At 39.1% G+C, this 22,009-nt stretch overlaps 1 protein-coding gene and 1 non-coding gene across 3 annotated transcripts in view; both read right to left on the bottom strand.

Annotated features, from left to right (window-relative positions):
* Window positions 1–22,009, bottom strand: part of LOC145988496 (potassium channel subfamily K member 18-like) — a 617,809-nt gene that overhangs the window by 528,509 nt on the left and 67,291 nt on the right. The gene's annotated exons all lie outside the window — the stretch shown is intronic.
* Window positions 20,813–20,887, bottom strand: TRNAT-UGU (transfer RNA threonine (anticodon UGU)). The gene has a single exon. It is a non-coding gene; the product is annotated as a tRNA-Thr (tRNA).

The raw sequence follows: 22,009 nt of genomic DNA, 5'->3' as shown, positions 1-22,009 counted from the left end.
TATCTCGGACTGGAGGCTGGAGTTGAGCGTGGACTGGAGGGCCTGCAGATCGCTTCGCAGCTTCTTGACCCTGACGTCGAGCATGAGAAGCTCGTCGCCATGGTCGTCGCGTTTCGTATGGCCAAAAATATCGTTAGGCATTGTTATTTATTATAGGATAGCTAATTTTCATTTCTATGAAAAGAGGAATAAGTTTGTCGTAGTCGTCCAAGAGCTCTATGTACAGGCGATCGCCAGCAGATACATCGTACGTGGTGGTACTGTTCATCCTATCGTGTTTGATGCGATAGATGTTCTTGCCGGAGGAAATTTTGGCCTCTCCTTTATTCTCGGGATTCATGTCAAACTGCAGTTTGCCGGAGATTGGGAATTGGTAATAATTTAAGTTGTTGTTGAATATGTAGAAAGTCTTGCCCACATCCTCGTCGTACTGGGTCAGGATGCTATTCAAGTGTATAATCAACAAACCGTTGAGTTTAGATAATAGGGAGGGTAACAGGTCCCAGCTTGCAGGTGGCGATGGTGCGCTTTGGGCGAATGCCTCCATAGCTTGCTTCCTGAAGCCAAACAGGTTCATAGGCATTGTTATTTTATTTTATATTTAGTGATTCGTTTCGAGCCTCAAATAATGATTCGAGCGTCAAATGATGATTTCGTGCCTGAAATAATAATTCGAGCCTCGTCAGTGCTGCCACTATTTGTAGGTTAGCTTAGCCAGTGAAAAATAGTGGTCTTCGGATAGGTTGGCAAATATAAACAGAGGGCCATAGACCCCCTCATAAAAGGCTACGACAAGGGCCCACAGTGTTGCCAGACATAGGTACATGGGCCCCTCAGGCCCTTTGAAAGTTTACAGTAAAAGCCCACAGGCCAACTCTGTCCTCAAATACATCATAAGGCTACAGTGGGCCCACAGGCCAACTCTGGGCGCACATAAGCCCCTCTCAAAAAGCTACAGTGGGCCCACAGTATTACCAACTCTGTCTACGGCAGTGTTGCCAGACATGAAAAGCTACAGTAAGGGCCCACAGTGTTGCCAACTCTGCCCTCAAATACATCATAAAAGGCTTCAAAATATCAGTTGGTGAAATTTTCGTGGGGTGAGTTGGCAACACTGAGCCCCACATGATGATTCGAGCCCCAAATGAGGGCTTCGAACCGGGGCACTAGGTCTACTGACTTAAGAAGAAAACTCAAAATCTAAGTGTATGCTGCAATGCAGGGTAATCACACATATCAACTTTAATTCGCGTGTAAGGTTCGCATGTTTTGCATCCACCTAGCGAAACTTTCATTTGCGTGAGAGTCGTTTGGGGAGCTAACACGACATTGCTTGCTGTTAAAGTAAAATAAAAGTCCTCAGGATTAGTCAAAAAGGTGGAAAATAGCTGGTTTGTGGCGCAACGATTCTGAACAATGTAACAAATAGCACATGTGCCGTTTCAAGTACGTATCCCAACGGAAACTTTGCGTTGAAGAGCTAGAAGCTCCGGCTCATTTTGATATGTCACGTGACCGACGTTCCATTCAAGAAATTGCCTCCAAGATGGCCACCATCTTCATAACACACTCTAACAAGTTTAGTCTCTCGCAGCTGAAATTCTCTTATCAGACCCTTAAGGTCTGGTTTGGCATGGAAATTGTGACCGAACGCACGTCAAGATGGCTGAAAATCTCGATGTTCTCTTATTCTGATTCGATTGGATTTGATTTTTATTTACTGTCACTTTTCTGACTTTTACGGATAATGGCGACGATGATAATGAGTAATGATATGATGAAATTATCAAGGGAAACCTTGAAATTCAACTCATATTTTCAGAGATTAAGAAACAAGATTTTAATGAAGGCGTAGCAATACGTACAGTGAGCGGTTAAGGCAGGGCAGAAGATCTAAAAAATGGTGACCACGGTAACTGTTGGAAGTATTAAGCGGATAACTTATTTGGTAATGCAATGCATTTAAGTGAATTCGGTCAATGTGTTTGAAGATTGCGGATTAAAAATTGAAACTGCCGCCAATTTAAAGGCATTGCTTATGTTATGGTTTGGTAACAGATACTTTGATTCGTTGGGAGAAATCGGTGGATGAAAAACGACGGCGGTACATGCCAACTTTATAAAAATGTGTCTTGTGATCCGAAATTTTTGTGTACTACATAATGTTCATTCATTCATTGATTTCCTTTCTTTTACTTCGCCTTTTGTGCCACTTTTGGCTAATTTGTGAAGATGCGGACTAGTTATGACATGATAAAATTGATGAATGGACACTCGCAAACATCCATGCCCAGGCCGGGATTCGAACCCGGGACTTTAGACTTTAGTGTACACATAAACTATAATACAGTATGTGTGGAAATGAATTGCTTGTTATAAAGTTATAAGTTATTTTAATGGTTCCCCATGTCAACTATTGTTGCTACTACTACCAATATCATTACTACTAATACCACCATTAACAGTAATACTAGAGGAGAAGGTCTAAATATGGGCGAAGGTCTAAATATGGGTTTTGGAGTTATCAGCGCTCCCGGGTGCTGCAGCCTGGCAGAGGTTATGGGAACTTGTTGTCTGTCAAGGACAAAGGTTGCGGCGCCAATTCGCAAGAGAAAGTGGTGGTTAGTTTCGGCCTTGGACGCTGTTATAGAATTGCGATCTCCGAAAACTTTTTGCAGGTATGTTTTAACTCAGGGTTTTCTGGATTCTCATCTGCTTTGTATAGGTTATGATATTAGCGGTACATAAAACAAATGTGGGCCTTTATAATGCCATGATTTGCTTATGAAATATGTACCACAGAGAGCGAAAATAAATTGAATAAAAATAGCGTGAGGGTATAAATATGGGCTATGACATGAGGTCTAATGCTGAGATCACATTTTCAACAAATATTTGGATGTTTTTCTTAATTTCGTTTTTTCCTATTCCGCGTGATTTTCAAAACAAGATTATTCATAAATATTAACTTTATAATGTTTTAGCGATAAACGACTGTTCTTTTAAATTTTAATTGCTTTTTCGTGATATTGCCACTAGTAGCCCATATTTAGACCACAATTTTGAAATACATCATTTTACCTTTTTGGAAATTGCTTCTTTTTTTTTTTTTTAAAAAAAAAAGTGGAGACCTTCTATACTTTAGCATGCTATTACATTTAAGTATATATTTAATAGATATGCATTTTAAAGGCAGGTGCTTGATATATTATTTTTCCCCTTCGAAAATAACAACAAAAAAGGGGGGCTCATATTTAGACCTTTTCCTCTACTAGTACCATAAACACTACCTCTAATGGTGGTAGCACCATCTATGTAACATCTACCACCACCACCGCCACTGCTGCCGCCAATAGTACTAGTAGTATTACCACCACTGCTGATTTCAATGAAGTTGAAGGAGAGTTTTGTATAAATACAGGTACGTCCCAGGTTCGATTCACCCCACCGGCAAAAGATGCCCCCCTTGATACGAAGTGCTGGAACATAGAAGTAGAAAGCATGGCGTGCCAATAGGAAACTACTGTCACGAACATTCAGACAAATAGAAGCCTGTCTAGACGTCTCAATGTGGCGTACATGTTACCTACAGTAACAAAACTTTGGAGAACACATTTGGCGGAAGAACTGCTTAAATAAAGGAGTACTCTCTCCCTCTTTCCAGCATCTTCCATAAATGCTACAGTTAAGAAGGAATTATGGAGATCTCCAAAGCCCTATTCCACGGTTTCTAATAGCCTCGTTTTTCTTTCCTCCCGACAGATGGAGCAATAATCACCCCGGATCGAGAATAATTTTAATAATGGAAGAGGAAGCTGAAGGGGGGAAAGGGCGACCTTTTATGCAAATACAATTCACCTATGCGCTTAACGGCTCCATTCCGCATGCATGGGAACAGAAAGCGCGGCGTCTGGCAAAACCTCATTGTGGGGCGGCGGCCCTGAAATATGCATACTTCTCGCGGGGAACGGACTTGCCACTTAATATTAGAGTAGATGCTTGCTTCTAGATGTCAGCTCGGAAGGCGCCGCTCTCCTCTTTGCTCCCTGTCCTTCAGATGGAACCAACCTGGCTTCCGGTTATTGCCTTGTTAAGTTTATATACGAGGGTACTTCAATATATTGATGTACAGTCACCGGGAATAAAAATGGGACACATACATCCTGAAATACTCGCTTCCCTCCTAACCGCTGATCGGTCGCACGGCAGCTGCTTAACTGGACGCGACGAACGTCTCGACGCTACTGTCAACTCAACCTCTTTCACAGCGAGCGCCGCTCTGCTCGTCTTACCTACCTGCGAGACATACCATGGCCATTACGCGCGCTTATTCACGCATGAAGGTTGACCTTAGCTTTATGTAAGACGCAATTCATATGCGTATATATATATATATATGTTCATATAAATATAACTGTATATTATTTCGCTCTCCACTTTCAGTAACACACACACACAGAGCTGCAAATTATGGTAATCCTAGCCTGCCTCTGTCTTCCAATACCTTATGTTCTAATTTCACCTCGGCTAAAACTCAGACGGCTAAATGGGATACTCTGACCCCTCTCAGGTACGGGCTTGGTAAATAAAGCATTGAGAACTTAAGGGAGGTGTTGGTGAATCATAAAATAAATGAACGACTCTTCTCAAATTTTAAGATTGGCAACTGCATCTTGTGGGAGGTTACTTTGACCTTTCTTTTCATTCATTTTTTATCCAGGAGATGGTATATTTCCAATGCACACGAAAGCTTACATTACACTCAGTTACAATTTACAATCCATGAATATCCTTAATTTTAAAAAAATACAGAATCCCCTGTTCGTTAATATTCGATTCGATGAATTCAGAATTCTAATTTGCTGCATGTCTCCACGGGAAAAATCCAAATATGTATATGTGCAGGGAATAGTTACGTGTGCATGTGCGTCGCTAGGAGGAAGCCGTACCAGGGAAGAGAACCCTGTCGTTTTTGCAACCGTAGACGAAGCTTACGGCCTAACATTCAGTAGCAGACAAAAACTTTCGTACGTGCCCCTTCCTACAGTATGGCGACCAAAATGTGTCATCAGTATCGATGTCAAAACGGGCAGGATTTAAGCAGAATAGAGTCTGCGGGCTCCACTGAGTACTTGGGATCGAGAAACGTTAATAGGCAGAGCTTACATCAAGATACACGCCAATGATGACATGTCCATTGAAAAACGAGACTTATTGCATTACATGTCTAGTCTTGCTTCCTTGCCCAAATAAGCCTGCGTTGAATAAATTTTGAAGAAGGCCAAAATAAAGTTCGGAGATCTGAAATTCTATCATTTATCCGTAAGGATGAGAACATATGGGTCAACAGTGACAAATACATGTCCAATAGGCAGGCGTCATTAACCTCAAGGAATTTCGGCCGATCCTAACCTGTCGTCCCATAACATTATAAATTTCGAAGTATAAATGTGCTTGGCGAAATACAGGTATCTTTATTCCCAAGTGTCATTAGATGTTTATATCGTAGAGCCGACGCTGATGGAATGCGTGCAAACTAAGCTCCGCGTCTACTTATATACCTTTCCAATCCATGCTCACTTGTTAAGCATTACGTAATTTGCACAGCGCGACTAAAGACATTTCCAAAAACTAAATACTCATCAATGTCTATATTCACAATCTCAATATCAAAGTTTAACAAATTTTCAAGTTGCAGCAAAACCAAATAAATTTGTATAAGGGGAACGATTCATCTCTGTTAATAAAGACTAAACTCGAATCATTGTCCTAAATCATAAACATTTTTCTGCCGTGAAAGAACACAGATTTACATATCCAATATTAAAGATTCGGTCAGAAAATTAACACATGGTTTATTACATTAGGCCTCGTTTACACTTATTGTTACAATAAAGGAAATATTAGTGGATTATAAGCCTAGTAATAATCTTTCTATTTATCAAATATTATGAAATATAAAATATTACAATAACGAAATATTAATAATCAAATAATAAGAACCAACTAATATAAAATAATCCAGAATAATTAACGGCACATGGATATGAGCCGTGAGGTTCATATCATCTATATATTGAACACTCGCTATGTATGAAATATCAAGGTTTGATTGTAGAGTATAACGAGGCCAAGTTTCAGAGAGAGAGAGGGGGGGGGGAAGCATAAGAACTAGATGAAAAGCGAGGGAGAGAAAGAGATAGAAAGGAATGAGAGTGAGCGAGGGGGACAGTTAGAGATAACGGGAAACAGATAAGGGTGAGGGAGAGAGAGAGATAAAGGAAAAAGAGACGAGTTAAAGAGACAACGGGAAGGACGAAGAGAGGGAGAGAGACAGATTGAGAGTGAGGAAGGGAAAGAGGGGTGAAGGAATAGACTTAATGGAAGGTAGGAAGAGAGAGTTAGATAAGAAGAGAGATAGGGGGACAGGAAAAAAACGATGTTCATTGAAGTCCGGAGAAAGTTATTTTTTAAGCTCGTTCAGTAGAATGACAAACCTCTCCAAGAGAGGAGAGAGATAAGGAGAGGAATGTAATGAAAGGGATGGAGAGAGAAGGTAGGAAGAGAGATTGAGATAGAGGGAGGAAGGGGGCAGAAGGAGGAGAGATAGGGTCACAGAAAGAAGGAGGGAGAGGAAGGGAACAGAGAAGAGCTGAGGGAGAGAGAAACTAAGAGAACTGGAGGAAGGGAGAGGCATTGAGGAAGAGGGAAGTCTCAAGAAAAGCGGAAAAAGAAGAAATCCATCTCCACCTTCATTTCCCTTTCTACCATCGCAAATAACCACGCGATACAAATAAGCGACGTTAGCAAAGGAAAAGTCCCCCCACAATCGCGGTATATGAACCCAGCACCAGTTTGGTTACAACAAGGAACATGACAAGCATTTACTCCGCGATTGAGTATTTACGAGGAAGCGTTTAGTGCAGTGAGAACAAGGATTTACAATGTTGAAGAGTCATGCCGAAAAAACAGCGACAGGTTGTTGCACGCTTGAAAGAAGACAGGATGCAAAATTCAGCGCTCTGAGGGAGAAAGTTGTCTTTTTTCCCTGGTAAAACTCTGCATAACTGTAATTATTTGCGCACCCGTGAGAATTTTCCGCATGAACATTCCCTCCCCTCCCACCGTCCTCCAATTATAAAAACATGGAGTGGGTGAGTTACTCTGGAGGGTGAGTTGGAGTGGCGAGCGCTGAGAAATAAATTACGCCCTTGTAACTCCCGACAGCGGTGCTTACAGCATAAGCGAATTATTTACAGGCTGTCTCCACCAGCGCGAGAGCATGTCAGGAGCGCTCCCCCCCCCCTTTAAAAGTTTTTTTTCTAAAATAATTATACTGCGTTCATATGCGAGGGGCGTTCGAAAAGTTGAGGTAGGATTTGATTTGTTTGTTTCGCTCAGGTTATTGAGGTGACTTTATGAGAAGGCATTCATAAGTCAACCAGCCTCCTACATAGCACACCATTATTTGACTTGTGTGTGTTTGTGATTGTTCCTTAATCTTATTTCATCATCATCATTCATTCTCGTCGTCCGAATTAGTCAAACAAGATGGAGAAAAGCTCGGTAAATATAAAATAACAAAGAAAGAATATTAGAGATGTTTTTTTTTATTAACGTTTATTTCGGAGGAAGTATACTATACTAGCTTGAGGATGGTCCAAGATTATCGTTTAGATCGAGATGAGATCATCCCTTCGAGGCATGTAGGCAGCGAAATATGTTCTTTCTCTTACCCACTTTCATTGCATATCCTCCCTCTGTCTCTAACTGAATCTTCTTCCTTTTCTCTACCGGTCTATTCTCTCTGTTTTTCTCACTGTCACTGTTAATTTTTCTTATTCTCTTCTATGTTCTCTTTTCTTCCAAGCTTTTCATACTCTCTCTTCCCATTGCATCTCTTTCATTGGTTTTGGTATTCTGTCTGTGCTTCTCCCCATTTTTCTCTCGCTCTTTCCATACTTCTTTCTTACTGTGTCCTCTACATTTCTCTTGTCTGTGTTTTCTCCATCTCTCTTTGTTGTCTTTCTAACCCCACTTACTTTTTCTTTTTACAGACTATATCTACTATTTTTCTTATTCTGTCTTTTATCCTCTCCCTCTCTTTCAATATTAACATACTTATTTCTTCTGTCCTCTTTCTTCCTTTCGTTCTTCACACACTGTCTTCCATTTTTCTTACTGTTACCTGTCTTTCTCCGTCTCTTGTGATTTCTTTCTTTCCATACTTCACTTTTGCTTTGTCCCTATCTCTCTTTCTCTCTCTCTCTCTCTCCCTCCTCCCGTTCTATCTCCATTTCCTTCTCTTCATCTCTCCATCTCTCTTTTCTCTGCTTTCGTCATGGAGGTTCATTCTGATGAAACCGGAAGCTTGCCCTTCCGCTGCGAGGGTAATGTACCGGAAATGGCAAACTAATGTCTGACAAGGAGAGACATCTATTGGGTTTGTTTCGAAGCTCCGTTTCCGAGGAGTCGTTTCTTATCGAAACTCCTTCCCTAGGGGCGTTGGAACTTGGAAGGAAAGTCCGATTAACGGAATAATCTACGACTAACTCGATTTCCGAGACGCTCAGCCGTCTTGGCTTTGTTGGGCGCAGTCCGTAGCTTTGCCTGCTCGCATATTTATCCTTGTGGGTTTCTCCGAATAGATTTTCGCGTACAAGCTGCACTGGGTGTTCAATGAAATGCAACCACACCGCTAAGTAGCGAACAGAGGCATCGTCGTAGGGCTCGTTGGCTGAAGAGTAGATCTCCTTTGATGATCACGGCTGCTTCTCTCTTCTTATCTTCTTTTCTCTCTATCAACTTTCTTTTCTTCTTTACTCTATCTGTTTCTTGCTTTGCTATGTTCCTTGTCTCTTTTTCTTCCGTCTGTCTCTATCTCTTTCGTGGTTATTTTTCTCTGATTCTTTCTTCCCTCGTTTTCTCTCGCTTTATTCATTTATTCCTTCATTCTCTCATTTTGCGTTAATTCCTTCGTTCTCTATCTCTTTATTCCTCTGATCTCATTCTTTCTCTTTCTTACTCCGTTCTCTATCTCTTTCTCGATCTTCTCTGTTTTTCCTTCGTTCTTTCTATCTTTTTTGGTTTATTCTTCTGTTTTTTCTTCCTCTGTCCTTTATCTCTTTCTTGATTTATTACTCTGTTCTCTTTTTCTCTTTTTCTTCCGTCCTCTTATCTCTTTCTTGGGTTATTCCTGTCCTCTTCCTTCCTGTATTCTCTTTCTTGTTCGTTCTTTCTTTCTCTGCATATGTTCCTTTTCATTCTTTCTGTCATTCCTTGTCTTTCTTCTGCTGAATTTCTAGTCCTCTCGTAACTAACACTCTTTTGCCTTCTTAAACCCGAAGGTTCATGGCTACCGCAACACAGGTCTTCCATCTGTCCCTATCTTGAGCAAGATCTATATACTCTTTTCCATCCCTACCGATTTCCTTTAGGTCCATCTCGACATTATCCTTCCATCTTCGTCTCGTTCTCTCTTTTTCTCTTTCTCTTTATATCTATATCCTCTCTTTCTGTCTTGCATTCTATCTTTTCCAATCTTTCCCTCTCTCTGTCTACAAATGTTGCTCTTCTAGGAATGCAATGTTCGCCAGGCGAATTTAAATAGCTAAAATGCTCACCTAATGAGGTTAGAGAACAATTTATTTTTTAAAACATTTCACAGTAAAAGAAGGATTTTTTTTCTTCTCGATCTGTAAGCGTTTATCCATGTGATGTCAGGTTAATCATTAAAAATCACCTTTCCGAATGAAATATTTATTATTACATCTGGTAATGATCACTACAGGATTTTTTACGTCGCCTTTCTACATGTTGAATTAATCGCGACGATGGGATTGAATGATTAAATGCATGAGGGGCATCCATGCCTGAACAGGGTTCGAACCTGGATCTCTGGCTTCGTAGCGATTTACGCTGACCACTGAGGCAGGCGAATCCTAAACTAATTTTGAAAATGGTACAGTTAAAACTTAAATCTCACGCAAGAGGAGAATGGCCTTGTTTCACTTCCGGGCAACACCGTGCATGTGCGCTCTAGTTCGGCATCGCGCACACACGCAGAGGAAGAAACGTATCCTTTTCGGCGGAAGTTTGCGCCAATAACAACCAGAGGCTCCAGAAAGTACCCAGATACGCTTTCCCAGAATCCCAAGATAAACTTAGACAGGCTTTTATAACTCATGCGAGGTTACGTACGCATAAAGTTCCCGGGAAGGGAGGCGACACGTAATGTGCCGTAACATCTTAATACATGGCTGTCGAATGGCTACTTAGAAAGATGGAAAGGCCGTTCCTTTATTATGTGCTTTCTCCGCTCTTGTCTTTTTATCGGACCCAGATCGCAAGGTGAAGGGTCCGCAGCCACTCAGGGCGGCCTTTAAGCCACCGAGGCTGCGTTATCGCACGTTTTATGTCGCTCCATAAAATGTGGACTTGGCCAGGAATCTCCCCGAAACCGTTTTGTAAATGCGGCTGACGCAAGGTTACGCAACCCACTCGCTCTAACTGCTTCTGGTGGGTTTTTTAACCACCCTTTAGTTGTCGGGTCGTTTTGCATTTCCGCATTTCTTCTGGATGAGACCATTGTTGCGGAGAGTCCGAGTTGGATTGTTGCTCGTGCATGTCTTGTAACGACCGCCATGCCAGTAGTTTTCATTCCTACGCACGTGTTTTTATTCATTCATTCGAATTGTGTACATAATATATTTGGAAGTTTATGATTTGTGTCGTGTATTGTTTTTTTTAGTGTATAAATGTTGTTGCTTCTGGAGTGATTCTCCAAATCGTGCATATAAGCATTTACATTTAGCTATATTTCATACCTTCTGTACATATTTATGTTGTATCTTATGTTACGGCATCCATTTGAAGTTCCATGCGGTGAAAGGTATCCCAAATAAACATATCTAATGTTTAGCCTAATTGTCAAATCCAAAATGGATAGGATCATTTCTGTCTTTCACACAGAAGTTGTTGCTTAATGTTTAAAAATTATATTTTCAGTACTAACATCAGAAATTTTCAACAATGAACAATGTGATAATTACATTGTCGATAAAATCCATAAAATAAACGTTTATTTCAACATTTTGTGTACAAGGGCAAATGAGTATATTGTAATCATAATTTCGTCATTTTTGCCTTGTTTTAAAATATGACGTTAGTGCGTCCCCGTTTTCAATTAAATAGGATTATCCTTATTGTCTGTGTATTTTAGGACCGGGTAATGATGCTACGTGCATATGGCGTCGTCAAGAGTTCCACGTTGGATTTTTCCATTGTTGCCAACTACGTAATAAGCTCGCTAATGCTAATTCACATTGATTATTCATTTAAATTTTTTATTTACGAGTTGATACCCTCGAGGTAGCCACTGGGTCATAAGTTGCAGTTTTTCCCAAATAATTTTATTGTGTACTCATAATTATACAGGCTGGCTCAAAAATTTACTTAACACCCCCGGTACAAGGCCACTGCAGCGCGCAACATGGAAATAGTGATGACCAATCGTTGCCAGGCCAAGGGGAAACCACATTGACGCCACCCGCACGGTCGGCGGCCATCTTGAATTCAACTTCAGAATTTTAAATGGGAAGGGGGTAATATGATATATCAAATCAGGCTAGAATTTCACGAGAAATGCAATGGAGAAGGTTTTCTTGATGTATCTTTAACCAGTAAAACGTTATGACTGAATTCTTGTACCAATTTGCTCCTTTTCGATGTGTTAGAAAAATGCCTTAAAATTTGTTTAGAGCATCGGTAATGCATCGAGATCAAAGTGACGTCTATGGAGAGACGTTCGCATGCCATTACACACGATTTTAATCGGATACATCCACGAAGAGCTGCGCATTATGAATGGTTGTCGCGAACAATTTACAGTGTGAAGTTTCCATTGAAATAAAAGTCCTTCACAGTGACAAGGCTAATGTTTATGTTCATAAGGAAGTTCATAAACAGAATATGCAACCCTTGTCATCTGATAACTAACTTTGGACAGAAACTGCTTCACAACGTTCCCATAGTGTTCTGGTGTTCCTCACTATTGAAAAAACTCTGTAAAAAGTACCTTCTTCCATAAGCAAGAATGTAAAAACTTGTTTATTTAACAAATCCAAGTAGCCCTAAGCATTTAAGGTTCCGTTGATGGAAAATTGACTATCCAATCGTGTTCCACACAGCACGCCACACCATTAACTTACCAACACTAACCATTCAGCTTTGATCTGTCAAAAATGGGTTATCAGATAAAAAGCATCGAATATTCTGTTTATGAACTTCCTTATGAACATAAACATTAGCCTTGTCACTGTGAAGAAATTTTCATTTAATGGATTGTAATTGTTCGCGACAACCATTCATAATGCGCAGCTCTTTGTGTATGTATCCGATTAAAATAATGTGCAATGGCATGCGAACGTCTCTCCATAGACGTCACTTTGATCTCGATGCATTACCGATGCTCTAAACAAATTTTAAGGCATTTTTCTAACACCTCGAAAAGGAGCAAATTGGTACAAGAATTCAGTCATAACTTTTTACTGGTTAAAGATACGTCGAAAAAACCTTCACCATTGCATTTCTCGTGACATTCTAGCCTGATTTGATATATCATATCACCCCCTTCCCATTTAAAATTCTGAAGTTGAATTCAAGATGGCGGACATCAAGATGGCCGCCGACCGCGCGGGTGGCGTCAATGTGGTTCCCCCTTGGCCTGATAACGATTGGTCATCACCATTTCCATGTTGCACGCTGCAGTGGCCTTGTACCGGGGGTGTTAAGTAACTTTTTGAGCCAGCCTGTAGTTATTTCGTATTTTAATGTCAATAAAAGAAGGTAATTGTGTAATAATTAGTTACTAATATTTGGTGCACAACAATGGGATCCTAAAGGAGCAGAAGTGACAAAGACCATCGACTATTAAAAGCCCTTAATATTGTGATAATAGCAAAATTAAATGACATGCTAAGGTTTTCATTTGCTTATTTCATGAAAGAAGGTAGAAGAAGGAGTGTTAAGCGTTTACGTAACATCTTACGTCATAACCTTATTTTCAGATGTCACGTAACCGTGCTCGAATGTAAACAAATGTTCATTGAAGAAACGAAGTAAATATTTTGAATGTCAACAATTCAAAGCCAAGTGAAGGGATATTGACGGTTGCAAACAACATCCTTGTTTCCCAGTTAGCGGCCAGTGTGGCTACCGTAATGTAGTGTCGGTTTCTTTCCTTTGGTGCGTGTACTTTATTAGTGCTGTGTGGTGAAATGCATAGTGCAAGTAGAAACTAAGCTTAATGAATAGTTTTAAATCCGATGTGTTTATATTTTAAACTTTACAAGTGTTATTAATACAGAGCATAGAATTGGTGGAAGTGGGTACCATGATAACAAAACTGTTAATAATAATAATAATAATAATAATGATATTAATGTTGGCAGGGCTCAAAACATAGCCTGGGGGCCACATTTTATAAATCCCTCCCCTCCTCCTCTTGCTCAATCCAGGTGCAGAACCCAACTGCTCCAAGCAGAGGTTCTGGCTGCACACATGTAGGCGCGAAAAGAAATAACACAGCTCCTTTTCCCATCCTGAAGGATGAGCCGGTCGCATGCGGAGAATTCGCGAGGTGAAACAAACGCTGTTTATCATCCGGAGGCAATCATTTTTTAAAATCCTCGGAAGGCGAGTTGCATGCCGGGAATAACGGCAGAAGCTTCTACCTGCGAGTAACGGCCTCTGCCGGCTAAGAAAGATGAATGGTGGCTCGAAGAGGAATCGCAAACATTACAAAACCTTCCTCTTCTTCTGAGCACGACTCCAGGGATTATCCGGAGCACCGGGTGTTCAAAAAGTTACCGCACTTTTTCATTTTCCCCAATGGTGAGCGAATCAAAACAATTGAAAACAAGGTATATTTGGACCACATGTGTAATTGTTCCAGTACAAGGTGCCATTTTCCACTGTATAAGAGCAGACCTACCATGGCTTTTTATGCATATTTATGTACAAGAGGTTTTATAACCAATGGTAGTACTTTGAGGTTTTATAACCACTGGTAGTACTTATGAAAGTTCTAATATTGCTTTGAGTCATTATCGTTGGTTTGTTTGTTTGAGTTCGTTGTTAAGTCACTTTATGCACTAAAAGTCTAACCGGGACTGGACTTACAGTTTAAAGTGCATCGGAACCACTATGTGCCTCCACCAGTTGAAACAGTATCGTTGGTGTAAATGTACTGTGGCCCGCAATCAATTGCTTGAGTACATAGAAACTTTTTGGACACCCCTGCTGTAAAGAAACTGTTAATGAACACTAGTCAAATAAGTAACAAGCAGAATAACGTTTCGTTATGGTATTTGCGTGCTCAGAAGAACTGGGTACGTTAATGAAGACCAGCGGCGTGTCTGTCATTTAATTTGCCACCTTTCCTCTATTTAAAGTTCGCAAGAGTATATGCGCACATTTAATATGGTTGTTGAATTGCACTTACAAACTTTCGTGCAAATGGGCTCACTTATTTTGACCATTTAAATATATTTTCAGAAGAAAGTAACAAGAATTAAGCACTTTAATTCGTGTAGAGCTAGGACAACCGGGAAGTTTATTTGGAAATAATCAAATCTATAACGTAATTTTTACTGCCCACGCATTTATTACAATCTTTTTTTATGTACGGATTTAGAAATTGATCGATGATTCTTTGATTTTCAGCCGCTGTTTTAAAAGGCAGGCAGTAAGTTCTGTATTTTGAATCCCTCGGGTGGCCAAGGCTGTTCAGTGGTCGACTCCGATTTCACCAGATAAAGACTTCTGCCGTAGGCGTTGCTGTTCCTTTTTGACTGTCCTGTCGTCAATTTTATTAATTATCATTAATCCTCATCGTCGCGATTACCCAAAGCGACATAATGGTAAATCTACCCCTGTGTATTGCTTTCTCTCTCTTTCTATTTCGGTCATTTGTCACATTCTACCTCTTGGATTGCAGTGGTACAGTCACGGACACTTCTGGGCTGTAATGATCCCATTGAAAGCAAGCAGTAGGGGAAAATGGGCACAATTAATGTTACTGCGTCACAGCGTATGCTGTGTGCGGTGAAATAAATCAAGTGTACGTTGATAACATCGGTGGAGTCTTGATTGTCACGTGTAACAGCGTTCCCATCTGAGCTGCCGAAAATAAACGTTCTGGGCCTGTTTAAAGGGAAGTACTCTCGAAATTGTTCTAAAAAGACAGCTGATGTTATTTTAGACTCGTAGGAGTTAAGACCTGAGCTGAATATTACTTGAGATAATGACATATGGATATAGTAACAACAAAGCTAGAGCAGTTGATCACGTACTATGAATTGTTGCGGCTAGTCTAACGCAGTAGTACCAACTCGCATAAAAAGTTGCAATTCGGAGGAAAATGAGCACAGCAATTCGGTGTGATTTGGGCACTTCAGAAAGATAAGCATCTAAGCCATATAATATTTTTGAAACCTCAGAAATTGACAAAAAAGGAGTGTATTACTCATGACTAGAGCTCGGAAGTTGAGGAGAAATCCTTTTTTTTTTCCTAGTGTCCGAAGACGAGGCCCAACATGATATATGTTCATTTTGGGTCATTGTAGGCCAGAAAAGGTGGGTTTTATTTGTCCTTTTTTGCCTTTTTCGGCGTTTTTTAGCTTATTGATCCTTTTTTAGCCCTTTTTAGGTCTGAACGACTTTTTTTTTGCAACTTCACCTTCTTTCGACTACGTTTTTACTGCCCATTCTCAATTCGAATCATCATCAGTTCATCATCTCTTAAACATCGTTTCTGTAGTAAAGAAACGAGAGAAAAAAAATTGGACGACTGAAGCAGGTACGGTGCAAGGTCCTTTAACCGTAACTTGTCTGGAAGGTCGCGCTGTAAGGGGAAACTTTCTCTTGTTTTCAAGCTTTCAGCACGGTGTATACAACCATATACATTAAATATGTAATTAAAACTGAAGTTATTAATTAATTTGGATCACATTTATACGTCATTTTTTCCGTATTTAGGTCCTTTTTTTATATTTTTAGGTATCTTTATATATTTCTTTTTTTTTTGGGCAATTTATAGGTCTTCAACTTCCGAGCTCTACTCATGACCCTTCACGATCCATAACATATTCACATCGCATTCCATTGACGGGTGCACCTAACGACAGGGACGGCGCGACGGATGGGCAAGCGCCCACCCAAAAATTCCTCTGCCCACCCGATTGCTCAACTGAACAGATTCAAAAAGTATTAATAAGTATCTGGGAAAATACAAATGCTCCAATAAAAATATATTATTGTCTTGACTCCGTGCCTATTTTTCTTATGAATATTGTCGATACTAGACAGCATCACAGAGCTAGACAGCCTCACATACTCCCACCTCCTATAAGTTTCGCTGTCTTTGGATTTACATTAGTTTACCGAGTAAAATTACGAAAATCGTAACAAAATACGGTGACATATTATTTATAATTTCATTCCTTACTTAAAACTTGAAGCATAAGACTAGCGATCGAGTTAACACCTCTGTCGGCACAGAAGTATTACATTATCTACAGCCAAAGTGAACTTTTTCGGAGGTGGGAGTATATTGTCATGAAATTATATGGTAAAAAATTTTGAAAAACGAACAAATTAATAAATGAAAACGTCTTCGTGTTACTTCCATATAGTATTCAAAAGAACTTCGATTCATGGATAGGCTGGTTACTTTAACCTAGCATTTTGGGCAATGGACGATTTATTTCGCTCGTGTGGTAATTGTCAGTAATTGAAACTGTTTCTAAGAGTTTCAAAGCACCGCGAACAAGAGAAACCTCATTTGTATGAAGGTAAGATGTGAACAAGAGAGAAATTGCTACATGGCTACCACGATCATATTCAATTTCTTTTCCTAAATTACTTCGTACAATATATTTAAACGCATTATTTGTTATCTCAACCTCTATGCAGATTTCTATCGAACCATATCTAAAGTGAAATAAAAGTAAAGAGTAAAGTGCTCTGTGGAGCTTGTTTTGTGATCTGCCCGTGTGTGTTTGCGATTGTCCCGTAGCGTTCCAACATGAACGCAGAGATCTTAAATAGGGATGTAACTTGCCACTCCCGATTAATACTATTAATGGTAGAGACAGCCCTGAACGGGCAGGTGCAAATATCTAACTTAACATTAAAATAAACTCATGATTCGTTTCAGACTCAAGTGAGAAATGCGAATGGCAGGTAAGGGATGTAGACTAACTTACCCTGTTCGGTTTAGAAAATAGACCAATAGCTCCTGCTTCTCCAATGATTCCAAGTAATAAGGCCTCGTGTCGCTCTCATGCGCACCTATTTAAACCCTCGCTTGGCCTCTCGTCACCTCTTGCCAAAGGCCAGTGTTCTTACCATTTCCTATGAAAGGCTTACCCTACACATTTCTGAGCAGGAGCTGACAAGATCTACCAGGGTCAATATTTCTTAATCGAACGGATAGGCTACGACACCCCTCTTGCAAGACAATTTCCGAAATTGAAATTGTAATCATTAAAAGTTAAATTGAACCTTCTGCCATTCACCAAAATTTAAAAGGTATTTTATTACATAATAAAAAAGTTAGGTGGTGTAAAATTATTTTAATAAACATACACGCACCAACGGAAGATAAAGATGATAATACTAAAGATGATTTTTATACAGAGTTAGAACAGGTCTTTGATAAATTTTCTCAGTATGATATGAAAATTCTGTTAGGTGACTGTAATGCACAGATTGGCAAAGAAGAGACATTTAAACCCACAATTGGTAAAGAAAGTCTTCATGAATTAAGTAATGATAATGGTATAAGATTGATTACTTTTGCAACCTCAAAGAATTTAATTGTGAAAAGTACCACTTTTAAACATAAAGATATCCATAAATATACCTGGTCTTCTCCAGATGGTAAAACTCATAATCAGATAGATCATATTCTCATTGATAAGAGAAGGCATACTAGTATAATTGACGTTCGTACACATAGAGGTGCTGACTGTGCCAGTGACCATTATTTATTAATTGCTAAATTATGAGAAAGACTCTCAGTGATAAATCATAAGCAACAAAATCTAAAAGTTATAAAATTTGATACAGGAAAGTTTGTTGATGAAAGAATTAAGAAAGATTACCAAATTAAACTGTCAAATAGATTTGATGTTTTGCAGGATTTAAATGATGATGAAAATATAAATGAAACAGACGTAAATAAGAATTGGGAGCACATACGTAATGCAATAGAATCAGCAGCGAAAGAAAGTATAGGATACCATAAACCAAGAAAAAGTAAGCTATGGTTTGATAATGAATGTCATAATCTAATAGAAATAAGAAATCAGGCTAGACTTAGGTGGTTAAATAACTTGGATGATACAAATCTAAGCAATTATAATAGAATAAAGCGAGAAGTTAACCGCACGTTTAGAAGTAAAAAAAAGAGATTACTTGAAAAGCAAAATTAACGAAATTGAAACAAACAGCAAAAATAAAAATATCAGAGATTTATATAAAGGTGTAAATGAATTTAGAAAGGGGTGGAAACCTAAAGTAAACTTGATAAAAGATAAAGACGGTGATTTTCTAGCTGACCCAAGCGATATTCTAAATAGATGGAAGAACTACTTTAATGACCTTTTAAATGTCCATGTAGGAGATAAATCAGAAGTAAATGAAGTCCACACAGCACAACCTTTAGTTCCAGAACCTAACTTGACTGAAGTTAAAGATGCTATTAAAAGGCTAAAGAATAACAAAGCACCTGGCATTGATTTCATACCAGCTGAGTTAATTTAATATGGTGGAAATTCATTAATATGTCAAATTCATACATTAATTTGTTTAATATGGAATAAAGAAGAAATCCCTCAACAGTGGAAAGAATCCATAATTGTTCCTGTGTTTAAAAAAGGTGATAAAATGAACTGCAGTAATTACCGTGGAATTTCTCTACTCTCAACAACATACAAAATATTGTCTAACATTCTTTTAACAAGACTAACCCCATATGCTAATGAAATTATAGGTGATTATCAATGTGGATTTAAACGTAACAGATCAACTACAGATCAAATTTTTCACATCAGACAGACACTTGAAAAAAGTGGGAATATAATCAAAATGTCCATCAGCTATTCATTGATTTCAAAAAAGCATATGATTCGGTCAAAAGTGATAAATTATATAATATATTAGTAGAGTTTGGAATACCTAAGAAGCTTGTTAGTATGATAAAAATATGCACCAGTGAAATAGAAAGTAAAATTCGTGTGGGTATTAATATGTCTGACAAATTTACAATTCATGATGGGTTAAAACAAGGAGATGCATTATCTCCATTGCTCTTTAATTTTGCCTTAGAATATGCTGTTAGGAAGGTAAAAGAAACTAAAGAAGGAGTAAAATTAAATGGTGTGACTCAGTTGTTAGCATATGCAGATGATGTAGACTTACTGGGGGATGATGTGAATACAATTAAGAATAATGCTAAAATATTTTTCAAAACTGCTAAAGAGATAGGTTTGGAAGTTAACAAAGATAAAACTAAATATATGCTTACAGGCCGAAACCAAGTGTTAGGTAATAATCAAAATCTAATTATTGATAACTCGTTTGAACCAGTTTGCAAATTCAAATACTTAGGAGTAATATTAACAAATGAAAATTATATTAAAGAGGAAATAAAAAGTAGGCTTAATTCAGGAAATGCATGTTACTTCTCTCTTCATAAACTTTTGTCTTCTCGTTTAATATCTAAGAAACTAAAAGTTAAAATATACAAAACAGTAATTTTGCCTGTAGTATTATATGGGTGCGAAACTTGGTCCCTTACATTGAAAGAGGAACATAAATTGAGAGTATTTGAAAATAAGATCCTTAGGAAAATCTTTGGACCTAAAAGGGATGAGGAGACAGGTGAGTGGAGAAGGTTACATAATTTAGAACTACATAATTTGTATTCATGTCCAGATATTATTAGAATAATTAAATCAAGAAGACTTAGGTGGGCAGGCCATGTGGCACGAATGGGAGAGGAAAGAGGAGTTTACAGGATTCTTGTTGGGAAACCAGATGGTAAGAGACCTGTAGGAAGGCCAAGACGAAGATGGAGGGACAACGTCGAGATGGACCTAAAGGAAATCGGTAGGGATGGAAAAGAGTATATAGATCTTGCTCAAGATAGGGACAGATGGAAGGCCTGTGTTGCTGCAGCCATGAACCTTCGGGTTTAAGAAGGCTAGAGAGTTAGTTAGTCAATAAAAAAGTTACATAAACTAAAATTATAAAAGTTGGAAACCCTTCACCGAAAATTAAATTGAACACAATTGAAGCTCAAAGCTTGACTGTAGAAGGAAAGTGTTTGGTTACATTAGCCACACGCTGGAAGAGTCTTGTGTAATCAACAATGCTGACGTTTGGTCAACATGCGATAGCAAATGTTATTCGCAGGTCCGTGGAGTCAGCGGAAAGTTCAACACACTGGATCGTAACTCGGGACATGCGAATGGCTTCTGCGTTTTGCATAACACTTCATCCTCATCTTCGTGATTAGCTAAAAGCGGAAGAAAGGGAAGTTAGATCAATCAAATGAATTAATCTGATCTGCTTCGTTCACCCAATAAAGTATGGACTATGTTATATTCCTTCTTACGTCAGAGAAAAATGGTGGGAAAACATAATGATTGATTGATTGATTGATTTGGTGTTTTAAGTCCACTTTATGCGCAGTAAGGCTAATCGGGACTGGACCTACAATTTAAAGTGGAATCCGAACCACTTGTGCCTCCACCGGGTATCGAACCCGGGACCCCTTGATTACAAGTCAATGACGCTACCACTGCGCCATGGGGGAGGCCCAGGTGGGAAAAGATAAATAAGACGTATATTAGCAAAGAGAAAAGGGAAAGAAATGCAAAGGAATCAGGGTGAGGGTGAGAGAATACGCGTTTGTGAAACTCAAACTTGATATCTGCCCACCTTAATTAATCAGTATTTGGCTCCTGCCCACCCTGTCGAAATTGTCTGTATGCAAACGTTGGTATCGTGGTGAGGAGTGGATTTGTTGTCAGCTTTGTTTCTTGCTGTATCATAATCATTGTATTGATGTACAGGAAGAATACATTTCATGTGCACTACTTGTAAGGAGGATGAGGAAATTTGAGGACTGCAGGACATGTTCATGATCATTGGCGTGCGCAGACTCTCTGATTAAGGGGGCAAGAGCCTTGATGAACGTTCAGTCAGTAAGGAAAAACCTCGTTCCATCTCATCAAAGCAACTACACATAGTTTATTCATTTCCAGTGTGCGACCAATTTTTTATTCTGCGATCGCATAGGTGTAGCACAACTAGGCTATCGAATAAAATGCATGAGTCTTAACAAGTAATTTGCTGGAGAACGAAGTGAGAGTCCAATTACATAGCAAATAAACTTGCCGTAGTTGCTTGGAACTTTCGTCGGCTTCAAAATACTTTATTTTTTTAAAGAGAATAATATAGTTTTATAACAGTAATAAGATTTCTCTACACTAAATTTCTAAGTGAGATTATCAGAAGGGGCAACTGCCCCCTTGCCACCCCGCTATGTTTATGATACGCATTCATTCAGTGCTAACCTGTGACTAATTGTTACGTGTATATGTCCTTAAATGTATCCAGTAAACATAACTGCCCATATTCCCCACCAGGGTGCTCATATTACCCATATCAGATGGGTTTGCAGACTATTGTTTGTGCATTTCTTGTTCCTAAAGGATTTTTACTCATGTGTACTACCAGATACAGTACAAAGACTCATCTTCACTTTGTAATATGAAACTTATTTTTATTTCAATAAATCTCTTAATTATTTGCCTTAAGACTTCCAATATCATTACCCTGGGTTCGAACTGGGGACCTCTAGCTTCGTAGCGAGTCACGCTAACTATGGAGCATTGTGCCGTAACGTGAAGGTGCAAAGGGAATGCTGAAGTAGGGC

This window comes from Lepisma saccharinum, chromosome 6, assembly GCF_977018435.1.
Source record: "Lepisma saccharinum chromosome 6, izLepSacc3.1, whole genome shotgun sequence".
Taxonomy (NCBI): Eukaryota; Metazoa; Arthropoda; class Insecta; order Zygentoma; family Lepismatidae; genus Lepisma; species Lepisma saccharinum.
Note: the sequence above shows the minus strand (reverse complement) of the source record. Positions and strands in the feature narration are given on the sequence as shown.